Raw genomic sequence first — 13,258 nt, 5'->3', positions numbered from 1 at the left:
TTAAACTTGGGGAAATACATTCCAGGGATTATGAATTTGACTAACAGTTAAACAGAAGGCTCCACAGGGGCCCTGATATTTGTTGCATGTATGAAGGACTGACTGTCCTTCTACCATCATCTGAAGAAAGACAAATTGTTGTGGTATCAAAACTGAAATGTATTGAGAATTTGGAAGTGTTTGCCACCCATCTGCTCCAAAATTGGGAGGAAAAAAACGTTAGGAAAAATACTAATGTGCTAATAGGCTGAAAGAGGGAGGAGATACATAGCTCCAAGTACATGTGACTAAACCAGTTTATTCAGACCAAAAGGAGGGGAAAAGGGAAATGAAAGGAAACATAACTGTGGTCATGGTGAGGGACAGACGATCTGCTTGGCTCCAAGCAACCAAGCTTTCTTCTGGCTCTGCTTTCTTCTGGCTCTGGCTACAAGGAGTCTGCGTTAGGCACTTGACAGCAATGAAGACACGCAGGCAGGTTAGGCTGGGAGGACGCAGCAGACCTCACCCTCTCCCGAGCCTTCCTGACCCGGCGCGCAAGTAACGGCTGCTTTGCTGCGTTTCTCATCCTACACCCCTACTCACCGGTGCAGAGCTCCGTGCGGCGAGTCCAAGGCTGGCCTACATTGTCTCCCAAGGTGGTTGGACCCGAGTTGTGAGGGTAACCTCCCAGTAACCTTCCAGTTCTTCTGAGCCTTCCAGAGATTTCTGCCGGACCAGCGCCTGGATTGGCCCCTGCTGAACTCCGCCTGCCAATGGGAACCTCAGACTCTTCTACGTTACTGATCATTCAGCAAGTCTCTCGGCCATTGCCAGGGGTGGGACAGCAAGCTCGAGAAAAGGAAACCGAAATCAGGCTTTCTCACAGCCGGAATCCCAGTCCGAGCCACAGTCGCGAGCCACAATGTTACCACGTAGAAAAGTCAAGTTTTGAGGCCTAATGAGCCCTTTTGTGGGACTCTGGGATACCAGAGCCTCCTTTCCTCTGGCCGTGACCCTGCACCTCCCAATTCTCCACACCGCCCCCCCCATCAGGGTCGATGGACTACGCTTTGTGGCTAAGTGGTGCCCCCCAGATGCTCCATAAAATAGGACTCCCTGCCCCTACATGGCCTAAATTTGCTTCCCAGTGTAAGCAGGATCTTAGCAAGCAAATATTCTCAGTGGACTATTTGCAAAAATCATCATTTCTGAAGCACCTACGATGAGTAAGGGGCTTTACGTAAACAATCCTTAAACCAGGCCCACATTAATGTCCCCATTGGAAAGAAGGAAAACTGAGGTTCCAACAACTTAGGGGCCTGAGTATGGCTTAGTGGGAGAGATGCCTTCTCAGCTCGGCATTCAGAGATCGCCGAACCTGCAAAGCAGGCCGGGACTCTGGTTCCCAGGGTTCTAGGGAAGGTTTCCGGAGGCTCCTGCATCCCCAAAGCCCCTGGAATAAAAGTAACCATACAGAAGTTCCACGGCTGGCCAACCTGCGTTCTCTTCCTTCTTTGCTTGCAGCCACTGCATGCAGTCAGGTGGCATACAATCCCCTTGGCAGCCGTTGCTGTGTTCCAGGCACCGCCGCATTAAAATACCCGCATCTCCCCAGGCTGGCAGGGCTCTCAGTGTTTACCCTCTTCGCTGAGCTGGGGGAAGAGGAGGTGAAGGTTGTCCGCTCTGCCAGTTCCCAGCCTCTAGGTTATTGGAGGGGAGATCCACCTTCTGGCTGATGTCACTCTCCTACGTGGGGTTAAGGAGGTAAATTGCACATATTGGGGCTGGGGGGGGTCTCTTTGTAACTGGATGGGCTCACCTAAACCCCACCTGGCTTCCACTCCTCCCCCACAGGGGCAGAGGAATTTGAAGTGAATACTCAGTGCTTACTGTATGATGGTAAAGAGGGTGAGGTAATCAGAAGAAACCCATGGCCATGTTTTACACCCTGGTCTTTACCCCGGCCCTATAGTCTTAACTCTCTTGTCCAGGGTGTAACTCTCACAGTCCCTCTTTAGGCAGGAAAGATTTGGACCTCACCCTATTCGCAGGAGTATGGCAGCCTGGGGTCTGGATGTTGTGTTAGCACCCCCGAGATTCTACAAGCTTCCTGCTCCTCCACTTGGTACTGTGGAAGAAAGCATGTTTAATATGCCCCTTAAATGACGTTCTGCTACTAATCTGTTTTCTCCCAGCCTCTAGTAGTACCTACCCCACCCACAGGCCATGCTGTACATCCTTCAGCAGTAGAGGTCTCTTTCCTTACTTAAAATTCTCTCTTCCCAGCCCACTTTAAAGAGACCAAACACTTGTGCAGGGCCTGAGGGGTTGACATGACTGCCTTGCTTAGCTGGCTGACCTCCCTGTTGTCACCCCTCCTCAAACCCTGTGCTTCAACTCTTCTGGTCTTGAAACACTCTGTCCTAGACCCTTGCAATGGCTGTGCCTTCTTGTCAGTCATGTTGAATCAGTTTACTGATTCAACATGGACAAGTGGAATAGGGAAACTGAGACAGATAGGTAAACAGCCAAGGAGTCTACAGTCATCTACTAAATCTCGAAATCCTATCTTCCTTAACCAAAGACACTTAGGAGTAGTGGTTTACACTTCTCCCCAACTAGAAAGTAAGTACTTTAACTCACTCTACTCTGGGAGATGGCAGAAATCCAATTAGTGCCATTTGTGACAACCGCATCCAAGAACAGATGCAGTTAAAGGGAGTAAATCTCATTTTGGCACATCAACATAAGGATGGTGGATATTCTATTGAGATCCTCCTCTAAAACATCCCCTAAACTCACAGACTTTAAAAACCCTCAAAAAATGAAGGTCCCAGAACTCACTCTGCCTCTCTGGAGCATGCCCACACCATTCTTTCCTTTCAGGTGTGAATCTCCTTAAACTCTTAAGGGTCCCCACAAAACTTGCAACCAAGGGAGCAATGAGCAGCAGCAGCTTGATGTTGGGAACCGCCCTGCCTGGTTTCAGAAACTGTAGCCCCCTAAGGATAAGGATGAGTGAGAGACCTTGAGACCCTGAGCCACTAAGGAGACGAAGCTTATATATCCATCACAGGAGCACCACCTCTGCCCACTTCACCCTGCTTGGCCCCCAGTGCATGGCCGATTAGCCAATGATGGGTAAGATTCCTCAAGGGAGGGATGACCTAAGACAGGCATGGTCATGAGGGAGCCCTCAGGGAAGGACTTGGGTGCTATGGAGAAAGGGAGTGATAGACCCTCACCCCTCAGCTTTGACATAGCCTGAGTCCTCATTCTGTCTGCAAAACGTCTCCTAATCTCTTGGCTGCCTTACTTCCCCTGCTTGACCTAAGCCTGAAACAATATGGGAGATGAGTGTGGCCCTGTGCTGGAAAGGGTGGATTCCCCGGGGGGCAATCAGGCCAAAGAAAGAATGTATGAAATCCTGTGAAACCTGCTTTGCTAATACCCTCAGTTTAAATGATAAGGTTCCAAGCATTAAATGAGTTTGTTTCCCCCAAACAAACTTTTTTATGGCCCTTTAGCTATCTGACCCTGACTCAAAATAAGCCCTCAGAGTTCTCTGAATGTTATCTATTTGATCATTACTGCCTGACAATGATTGATGAGCTTCCATATATGACCTGTATTCTTATGCAAATTAAAGCCAATAAAAGCTTGTCAAGGTAAGGGTCAGTGCACTCACTCTCCCCTTGAGAGTGGTCATGCCATCCTTTTTTCTCCACAGTACTCAGTAGTCCATGTGAATTCATCTTGTCTCAGCCACAATGCTTGCCAGTGACTGCATCAGCTTGTCCTGGGCTAACCCCCTGAATCTCTCTCCAAGTCCCCCCTTTCTCTGACTTCCCAGTGAACCAAAGCAGCTTAGCCTCAGCTCATTTCTTTCCTATAATAGTTCTAGAGAGACAAAGCATTCCCACCTAGGTTCTCTCCTGTTGCTTCTCCTATCCTAAACCCCTCTTTGTTTCACTGTCCCCAGCTTTAATAAACATACTCTCAAAATCATTTGGACTTGTATTGTGAAATCTTTCCCGCACCAACTCAAGAACCCACCCACCACCAGTCCACCTGAGGCAGACCTGCTCTCAGCTGGTCTCCGGTCTGGTAACTCTGTCTTGTTCCACTAGCATCTCAGTTAGGGCTTCTTCCACTCTCCTCTAAATCAGTTCCCCATAAAGTACTATTGTTTCACTTTTTGTATTCATTTGTTATCATTTGAAAGAATCTTGTTCATTTCTCTATTAATGTGTTTATTTCATGCCCCCCCCCGCAATGTAAACCATGTGAGAATAGAGACTACATTGCCTGCTTTCTGTGCACCTGGCTGTCAAAAAATGTATGTTAAATAAATGAGCTCTTCTAGAAAATTTCTGGAACTCCCTCCACAGTGTTACTGGACTGGTTCCATGCCAAGATCTGGCCCTGCTCTGACACACTCCAGGACCTTGTGTGTGTCAGGCGACCTCCAGGCTCTTGACTTGCCCTGCAAATGTTTTAAGAATGAGTCACAGTGAGAACAAAAGCAAGTTTTATTTAGGTAGAGAAAAAGAAAGAGGCTAGGAAATAAGTTTGTGGAGACAAGATCAGAAGTTTAGCCTGGGACTGGCTGACACTGCCCGTTATCCCTTGGTTGCAAGTCTCACAGGGCACGGATGTGAAAAAGCTAAGTGTGCATCCAATTGGATTCAATAGAACTGGTGAGTGAGCTGCACCCCAGTCGTTCAGTTCTCAGAATTTTAGGATTTCTGGTCTTTAAGTTTGTGGTACCAAATTCAGTCTCCATCTTTGGGTTGGGAGGGGTCCAATTATCCCTTTAATGGTCCCTTCCAGAAGTATCATGCATTCATCTCCCTCCGGTGCCCTTTATCCCCCTCCAGTGTTGGTTTTCATCATGATGGTATAAGGAGCTCTGAGGTCACTTTCTGGTTATTTTTTCCTCCACGTTGGAATGACTGATCTGGCTTTAGCTAGTTCCTGTTGTTGACTTCTGCAACCATTGCAGGGTTTTCCTGACATAAATGGTTTCCCTTTGATCGTGCTTGGAGGTGTGGGTTCTGGTGGGGGACCTAGGAGCTTATCAGCCTATGATGCTCCTACTTCTTCATTCTACTTGTTGGGATTTTCCCATAACTTCTTTCTATCCTGCCTCAACACTACACCTTGACTGATGCAGTTTCTCAAGTCCAAGTAAGGGCCCTGGAAATGGGGACTCCAAAACTGACAGACTAAGGCAGGCCTGGGAGAAATGGAAAATCACCAGGCAGGAACACTGTACCATGGGAAACTGTAGCCTGGGAAAATGCCTGCCTGGGAAACTGCCTGCCGACCATACCCAGGACAAACGATACCCGGCTAAGACTGGGGTCTGGGGTCAGCCTCTCCAGCATAACAGGATGCAACTTTAACTTGAGCCTGACAAGATGTATCAAGAATAATGGTCAGCAGGGACTTCTGCCAAGATGGAGGCATAGGTAGAGACACCGTGCTTTCTCACACAACCAAGTTTAGAGACAACAAAATATTAGCAACAGAAAACACAGCCAGAACACAGAAAACTGAACTTTTTGGAAGTCTGTAACAACAAATTCTTCAGCCTGATTGGTAAGAGGGACAAAGCCAGCAGCTGGTGGAGCGGGGTTGCACAGGAAAACTCGGTCAGAAAGACTCAGGTGCAAGGATCCCAGGTGTGGGGTTGCAACGGGCAGACCCAGTGAGCAACCCAGTGAGGGGCCCAGTGAGTGACCTGCGGACCCAGCGAGGGCGCAGGGCAGCGGGTTGACTGTGGACTGCGCATTTGTGTGCAGATAGACCAGTGAGGGAGTGGGTGGTGAGACAGGGCCCAGCAGGCCCCAGAGGTGAGAGGCAGCAGAGGGGGCCGCCATTTCCCACTCTGACCCCACCCCCACATACATCATCACAACCCAGCAACCTGAGTGACCCTACCCTGGTGAACAACTAAGGCTCCCCTCCTCATAATTAATGGGCGTGAACAGACCAAAAATGGCTCAAGAAGATCTCAAAGCCCCAGAGCCCATAACTCTAAGTGATGAAGAAATAGCAAAACTTTCAGATGTACAGTTCAAAACACTGGTGATCAGGATGCTCACAAAACTGGTTGATTTTAGTCACAAATTAGAGGAACACGTGAAGGCTAAACTAATTGAAATGAAGGGAATTGCACAGGAAACCAATAGTGATGGAAAGGAAACTGGGACTCAAATCAAGGGAGTGAACCAGAAGGAAGAAAAAAATTACCAAATAGGAAAAATGAAGAAACAAGAATTCAAAAAAATCAGGAGAGACTTAGGAACCTCTAGGACATCTTTAAACGCTCCAACATCCGACTTATTGGGGTACCAGAAGGGGGAAAGGCACAGCCACCAGTGGAAAACTTATTTGAACAAATAATAAAGGAGAATTTCCCCAATCTGGCAAAGGAAATAGACTTCCAGGAAATCCAGGAAGCTCAGAGAGTCCCAAAGAAGTTGGACCCAAGAAGGAACACACCAAGGCACATCAGCATTACATTAGCCAAGATTAAAATGAAGGAGAGAATCCTAGAAGCAGCAAGAGCTAAGGGGACAGTCACCTACAAAGGAGTCCCCATCAGACTGTCAGCAGATTTCTCAAAAGAGACCTTACAGGCAAGAAGGGGCTGCAAAGAGGTATTCCAAGTCATGAAATCCAAAGACCTACAATCCAAGATTGCTCTATCCAGCAAAACTTTCATTTAGAATGGAAGGACAGATAAGGTGCTTCTCAGATAAGATCAAATTCAAGGAGTTCATCATCACCAAGCCCTTATTATATGAAATGTTAAAGGGACTTATCGAAGAAAAAGAAGTTAAAGAAACATGAACAGTGAAAGGACAACAAACTCACAGTTATTAACAACCACACCTAAAACAAAAGCAAACTAAAAGGACAGCTAGATCAGGAGTGGAAACATAGAAATGAAGATCTCAAGGAGGGTTAGCAACAGGGGAGTGGGCGGAGGAGAGGGGGGAGAAGGTACAGAAAATAAGTAGCATAGACAGTAGATAGAAAATAGATGGGGGGGCAAGAATAGCATGGGAAATATAGAATCTAAAGAACTTGAGACACGTGGTGCAGGAGGGGCAGGGTGAAGGGGAATGAAGGGGGGAAATAGAACAGCTGTAATGGCATAATCAATAAAATAAAAAAAATTTTTTTTAAATAAGAATGCTCAGCAGAAATGGCACCCAGCAACCAGCTCTAGCCAATCAGACTCTGACACCCCAACCAGTTACCCTTTGTGGTTTTTTGTGCTTAAAAACCCTGCCCTAAGAACAACCAAGCAAGTCTTAACCTCCCTTGGTTAGCTCCCCAACCTCCCTAGGTTGGCTCCACTTTTCCCTCTTATTCCCCGCTAATAAACCCTGCTCCCTAGCTCGCTAGGGAGCTGCATCTGTCTGGTTTCTTAAGCAACTCCAACCTAACAAAAGCTCTGTAGTCACAGGAAGTTCTATTGCAGCACACAGTGGTAATCCCTGTAGCTACTCGGGGCTCAGATGCACTAGCCCCCAAGATTCTGAGAGCAGAGCCAAAATTCCTTCCTCTAGCTCTCCAGACCGATATTTGTACCAGATGGAGCCCAGAGCAGTATATGTGCTGGTTAGGAAGTTGGCTTTGGAGTCAGGTCTCCGCTAGATTTGACATGGGCTGGAATCCTCCACTCTACCACTTCTGTGTGGTTTTGGACAGTTGCTAAGCCTCTGTGTGTCACAGGTATTTTCACTGCAAAATAGAGATGATAATTATATCAACTTCATAGAACTATTGTGAAAATTAAGTGAGAATACTTCCAAAGTCTTAGAAACACTGAATAAGTGTTGACTAGGTCAAAGGGTATGATATAATTACTCATACTGGGAATCAGGATCTTAAATGAAGCAAAAAGATTTAGTACTGTGAAAATTTATAATAGACTTTAACTATGACAGGAATCAGGAGGGCCTATGGGAGGAGCTTTCATATGCGATGTCATCAGAAAGCCCTACAGGAACAACCCTATTTAAAACATAGCTCCGTGGTTGTAACAACACTTCTCATACACATCTTCTTCCCATCTGAAAAGGAACTTCCTTCTTTTTGCTCTCATGACACCCATGTAGCCTGCCATAACTACAATTACCAGATTGATATGCTTCATCCCTCCTATAGGGAACCGATCAGCATGGCAATGGCAAATATAGCCCAGTATTGATCTGGAAAACCGATCAAGGCAAGGCAGCACACAGGAGCCAGGTGTGCAGATCGGCTTTCCCATGGGGAATCAGGCCTGCATTGTACCTACACTGCTATGAGACTTGCTTTTGCTAAAACTCCCTCACCCTGAGTTAAGACTGCAGATGTTTAATGTATATCTCTGAAGCAACTCTCTAAAGTCTGTGCTAAGATGCCCAAGGATGAAATGTAACCGAATCAATCATTTTTATCATTCCCTTGCTTTTGCAACTTTTTTCTTTTTTTGTTATTTGTAAGAAATGATCACTTAACTAAATCTAGAAATAATGAGCACCTTCTTTGATGTAACATGACTGGAAAGCAATAAAAGCCTGTCCAGGCAAGGATCAGAGTGCTCTCCTCTTGAGAGTGATGTGCCATCCCTTTTTCTCCACAGGACTGGGTAGTCCATGTGAATTTGTGTACCACATCCACACAGACTCCAGAGGGCCAGAGTCTATATCATCTGGCGCCCGACCAGGGACCCAGAGGCTACAAGCCGTTGTTGTAGACAACACACCAACTTGGTTGAAGTATGCATGCACCAGCCCAAGTAAGGGCCGACAACACTGGTAGTTAAGAGCCACAAGGGCACCCGCCGCTGAAAGTCACCTGTGAAAAGCTAAGTTGGACGTGAACCAGGACAGAGCACTAGGTTTCCTGCCAACTGCAAACAAAAGTCCACACAATGAGAGGCACACTGTAAAAACACTCACAAGCTCATCCCCATGGCACAATCCTCAATCAGGTTTTAGGCTTGGGAGAGAGAGCAATGAATTTTCATTTCAATTAGCTTTAATAATACAAGTGCCTCAGTGCATTGTTTCTTTAAAAGGTGCTTCTCGCAGCCCTTTTGATTTTGCCTTTTCCCTCTGCCTGCCTGTAAATGGAAAAGCAGATAGTAAATGAGTGTTTCGGTTTCAACTAGACTCCAAAGATTGCTTTTAGAATTCAGTGTTGGTTACAGGGTTATTTATGAGTGTTTCAGCTTCTTGCTGAGCTCCTCCACTTACAAGGGAGGAATAAGAGGCATTCCTCCCTCTGGCTTGAGATGTCAGGCGTTCCTACGTGAGTAGGGGCCTTGCAGAGGTGTCTGGGGTCAATCCCCAAGATGTGCAGGTGCCTCACAGGGAATTCCAATCACAGTAATTTAACCCTTGGCTCATCCAGGGCAGCGCAATATAAAAGTTGGTCGCTTAGCACTTCCAGCCCCCCTTGCAGTGTTTTACACTTGGGGGAGAACCTGAGACCCATAAGCGGGGTTAAGGTACCCAGAATATTCAGCAGCCCTCCCTGACAGCCTTTCACCAACAGCACATTTTTGACCCACTACACTATATCCTCCAACACCTAGCTAGCTAGAATTCAGCTCAAGAGGCAGAGTTTGAAAAGACAAAATCGAAAGTAAAAAGGGACCCTTTAATAACAAGAACGGGCTCTGGTTTATCTAAAGAGCAGGAAGTACCTGCATGTGTTACAGCAGCTCCTCCGGGGAGCAGGATGTACAGTGAAGAAATAGCATCTTATTCTGCTTTTATAAACAATAAAGAAATATTACCATGCTTTTCCTGATAAGGGAACCTTAGATATTGAGATTTGGGAAAAGGCAGGAGACAAGCTAAACTCTTTACAAAACAGTGGTGTTTCAATCAGAGCTCAAAACTTATTACCTTGGGGACTAGTCAGAACTACTGTCATGCCTATATGGGCTAAAAAACCAGAGTTAGTCATAGAAAAGGATAAGGAGTCCAGTTCAAAGGAGGAAGTCATATATAATGTAACAGGAGAATAGGCCACGGAAGTCCTGCCTACTGTCCCGCAGGAGGATCTGCTGTATAGTCATCACTCTTTGTCGGAAGTGTTCCTCCTCATAGGGTGCAACACCACCAAGAAAGCAAGAAAACACGAAAACACAGACAGATATCCTATCAGATATATGTAGCAGTGCCTTCGGCAGGCAGCAGAACCTGGGGATTTAGATGCCCTTTCGTCTTCCCCCACTATAATGAAGGGTCAAAGAAATGTCCATGAGCCCGTTCCCTTTTCTCTTTATAGAGATTTAAAGAAAAGCATTAAAGAAAATAGGCTTCAGTCCCCTTTTACTAATGGGTTATTTCAAGCCATTACTGACAGTTATAAAATGGCCCCTTGTGACTGGATTGCCCTCGCCAGAACTGTTTTGACTCCTGCTCAATTTACTGTCTGGCATTCAGAATACTCTCAAAGGGCCAGCACCCAAGCAGCTGAAAATGCACGAATAAATAATCCTGTCACCCTCCCTACGCTGCTTGGATCTGGTGATTTTGCTACCACTGCAAATCAAGCCAGGCTTGACCCTCATGCTTATAGTCAGAGTGCTCAGGTTGCTCTCAGAGCCATGATAGCTGTGCCTAATGCTCAGACCAGGGAAACTTTTTCTTTCGCCAATATCCATCAGGGTGCTACAGAGGCATACACTGACTTTATTGATCGCCTCCAAGAAGCTATTGAAAGGCAAATAGATAATGACAGAGCAGCCAAAGTTCTTCTGTACCAGCTAGCTTATGAAAAAGCTAAGAAGGACTGCAGAGCCATTATAGGACCCCTGCAAGCTACCACGGAAGACATCAGTGAGTTTATCAAGGCTTGCCAAGATGTTGGCACAGAGCAGCATAAGGCCTCTCTCTTAGCTGCTGCAATTAAAGGGGATCCCAAATGTTACAATTGTGGAAAGCCTGGTCACCTGCCCAAGGACTGTTTGTATACACTGGGAGGGGGAAAAGGTAATTACAAGCTTCCCCTAAAGAACTGTCCACGCTGTGACAAAGGCAAACACTGGGCAAAGGAATGCCACTCTAAATTTGAAAAAAAAAGACCAGCTCATTCAGGGAAACTTCCAGGGGGGGTGCCTGCTCCAGCGCCCCCAGCCCCAACCAGAGCTTTCAGAACAGCAATCAATATCAGAGAATGCAGAGAAATGCACAGTTTCCAACCTTCCTGCAGCTACCCATGGAAGCACAGGGCTGGACTTGGTCACCACCAATGAGCTCATCTTAAAGGAACAGCATCAAGTGATTATAGCTCCCACTGGTGTCTAGGGACCTCTCCCCCCAGGAACAGTTGGTCTAATTTTAGGGAGATCCAATATTACTATGAAAGTCATTTTTGTTCAGACAGGAGTCATGACTCAGACTATCAAGGGGAAATTTAAATTATGCTTAAAGCATCTGGCTATCATAGTATTCTTGCCCAAAGGTGCATTGCCCAGCTACTTCTACTCTCCTACGTAGTCTCAAAGATTCAAAATACAATGAGGGGAGAAGGAAGCTTCGGCAGTACAGACAATCAATCAGTTTTTTGGACAGAATCAAATTAAATAAACCAATTTTATAAGTAAAAATAAAAGATAAAACTTTTCATAGTTTCATAGATACGGGAGCTGACATCTCCGTTAACTTGAAGCAATTTTGGCCTCTAGAGTGGCCTTTAACGGACAGCGGAACGCCTGTCACAGGCATTGGGGGAGTCTCTCAACCACGAGTCAGCGTATGGTCTCTTAAATGTTATGGACCAGAAGATCAGGTAGGGAGAATTCAACCATATATCTTGCCTATGCCCCTTAACATTTGGGGCCGTGATCTCCTCAGTCAGTGGGGAATGCAAATCTCCCTGCCACCTTTTCTCGAATGACTACTGCTCCTATAAACCCCCTGCTGCTTACCTGGCTTTCCAATACACTGGCATGGGTTGATCAATGGCCACTTGAAGGAGAGAGACTTCAACAGACCTGCTTCTTAGTTAAACAACAATTAGAAGCAGATCGTACTGAACCCTCTAACAGCCCCTGGAATACTCCTATTTTTGTTGTAGCAAAGAAATCTGGCAAATGGAAGCTAATTCACCATTTCAGAAAAATCGATGAATCCCTCCAGCCCATGAGCCCCATATAGCCAGGAGTCCCTAATCCAGCATGTATTCCCAAATGAGCTTGTAGATGGCCACTTTTCATTATTGACCTAAAAGATGGTTTCTTTACAATTCCTTTAGCAGAAACGGATCGGGAGCGTTTTTCATTTTCCCTCCCAGCCATTAATAACTCTCAGCCTCAGAGAAGGCTTAACAGCCCAACTATCTGCCGGCATTTCCTTCACACTGCCACTCAGCCAGTAAGAGGTCAATTCCCTGATTCTATTATATATCACTACATGGATGACATTCTGATTGCAGCTCCCTCACAAGATATTCTGGCAAAAACTACCTCCTTTCTTAAAAACTCTGTGGCCTCTGCTGGATTAGTAATTGCTCCAGAAAAAAATCCAGCATAAAACAGGAATACCTTACAACCCAACCAGTCAGGCAGTTGTAAAACAAGCTCATCATACCTTTAAAAATCTACTTAAAAACAAAAAACGGGGAGTCATGAGTCCACCCCCTCAAAATTTGATTATGTTAGCCATGTTCACCTATAATTTTTTAAATTGTGATGAATCACTCTGTACTCCAATTGAGAAGTGTTTTTAGGCAAAAGAATCAAAGCCCCTTACCCTCAGGTTTTATATAAAGATCCGCTGGGAAATGGCTCTTGGCAGGGCCCTATAGATCTCTTAACATGGAGAAGAGGGTGTGCTTATATTTCCATCCCTACAGGTCCTATCTACTTACCAGCTACAAGGGCAAAGCCTTAACATGAACAAAACAGGCATCAAGCTCTGCTACCCAGAGATGAAAATCAATCAACTAGCAGACCAGGTGGCCCAGCTGACACTGGCCCACTAGAAGAAAACAAGCACTGAATGTCAGTGCCAAAAAATATGGTTTAGGTTGCTGAGTATTTGCCAGTTTGTTTTTCTGTTGTTACTGATACTTTTTGCTTTCCTTTAAAGGAGCAACTTTACCCTGCAAGCAAAGGGCAGTACGGTGATTACTATCAGCTTTCCATGGTAACTACGGTCATTCTACAATGTACCCAGGAGGGGATTTACCATACTTTCAATCCCCCTCTGGTTCCTTCTTGTACCTTAGACACTAGTCATAAGGACTCAGTCTT

The 13,258-nt window shown here is 45.9% G+C and overlaps 1 protein-coding gene across 1 annotated transcript in view; it reads right to left on the bottom strand.

Annotated features, from left to right (window-relative positions):
* The window catches only part of TRIM26 (tripartite motif containing 26), a 71,185-nt gene that overhangs the window by 28,430 nt on the left and 29,497 nt on the right, over positions 1–13,258 (bottom strand). Inside the window, 1 exon segment of the mRNA XM_053667439.1 lies at positions 586–2,110. The gene's annotated coding sequence lies outside the window, so the exon portion shown is untranslated.

This window comes from Artibeus jamaicensis, unplaced genomic scaffold, assembly GCF_021234435.1.
Source record: "Artibeus jamaicensis isolate MK-2021 breed Jamaican fruit bat unplaced genomic scaffold, CSHL_Jam_final contig_469, whole genome shotgun sequence".
Taxonomy (NCBI): Eukaryota; Metazoa; Chordata; class Mammalia; order Chiroptera; family Phyllostomidae; genus Artibeus; species Artibeus jamaicensis.
This window is presented reverse-complemented; position numbering and strand designations above follow the sequence as displayed.